Source organism: Anopheles merus, chromosome 2L (genome assembly GCF_017562075.2).
Source record: "Anopheles merus strain MAF chromosome 2L, AmerM5.1, whole genome shotgun sequence".
NCBI classification, from domain to species: Eukaryota; Metazoa; Arthropoda; class Insecta; order Diptera; family Culicidae; genus Anopheles; species Anopheles merus.
Window position 1 is genome coordinate 44,907,634 of NC_054083.1, and position 805 is coordinate 44,908,438.

Consider the following 805-nt stretch of genomic DNA (forward strand, 5'->3'; position numbering starts at 1 on the left):
AGTTCTGGGTTTTTGTTTTTCTTTTGGTGAACTGGTTGGGTGCAGCAGCAGGCAAGAATGAAGAGCAGGAGAAGCAGTTGCCATGGGAAACCTAGCTCCGAGGTTCTATAAATACAACAAACAAAAATACTATTTCTTCTTCAGAATGACTCGACATTTAGGCATACCATATAGCCTTTTTCTATTAATAATTGGCTTTTATGTATCTATTTATACATAAAAAATGCTTCTAAAACATCTCTTTTCTGGTGGAGGATGGAGAAAAAGCTATTTTCACAGCGCCCAACGTGGGGCTCGAACCCACGACCCTGAGATTAAGAGTCTCATGCTCTACCGACTGAGCTAGCCGGGCTTGTTGAAGACCTGCCTTCTATAAATAATTTTCTATGCCTTTCATCTTCATCACCTCTCCCTATCGACACGCACCGTAACACTTGCACATTGCTGTTCCGTCGCGCAATAACCATTTCCTTCTAATTAAAACGCACTTGTACCACCTCTTCAAACACCCTTGCGAGAGAAGGAAAGGGAGAGGACCTTAAACAGTAGCTTGATAATCGGACAAAATTTGCATCCACCAGCCACCCAAAACATTTTGATAGGCCTTCCTTACCTTATCCCCCTCCCCCGGGTCAGTCCGAACCTTTTTGATGTATGACATCTGATTTTTCATCGTGATAAAAATGAAACATTACACTCAAAACGCAACCAATTACAACGAAGGACGGCTGTGCGAGCGAGCGAGCGAGCGAGCGAGGATGGCGTGCGAAGTGCGTTTATTATTAAAAAAGCGTTGGAAATCTCT

General features: G+C 43.2%; 1 non-coding gene across 1 annotated transcript; it reads right to left on the bottom strand.

Moving 5' to 3' along the window:
• Window positions 1-279: 279 nt before the first annotated feature.
• Window positions 280-352, bottom strand: Trnak-cuu. Its single transcript has one exon. It is a non-coding gene; the product is annotated as a tRNA-Lys (tRNA).
• Window positions 353-805: the final 453 nt, after the last annotated feature.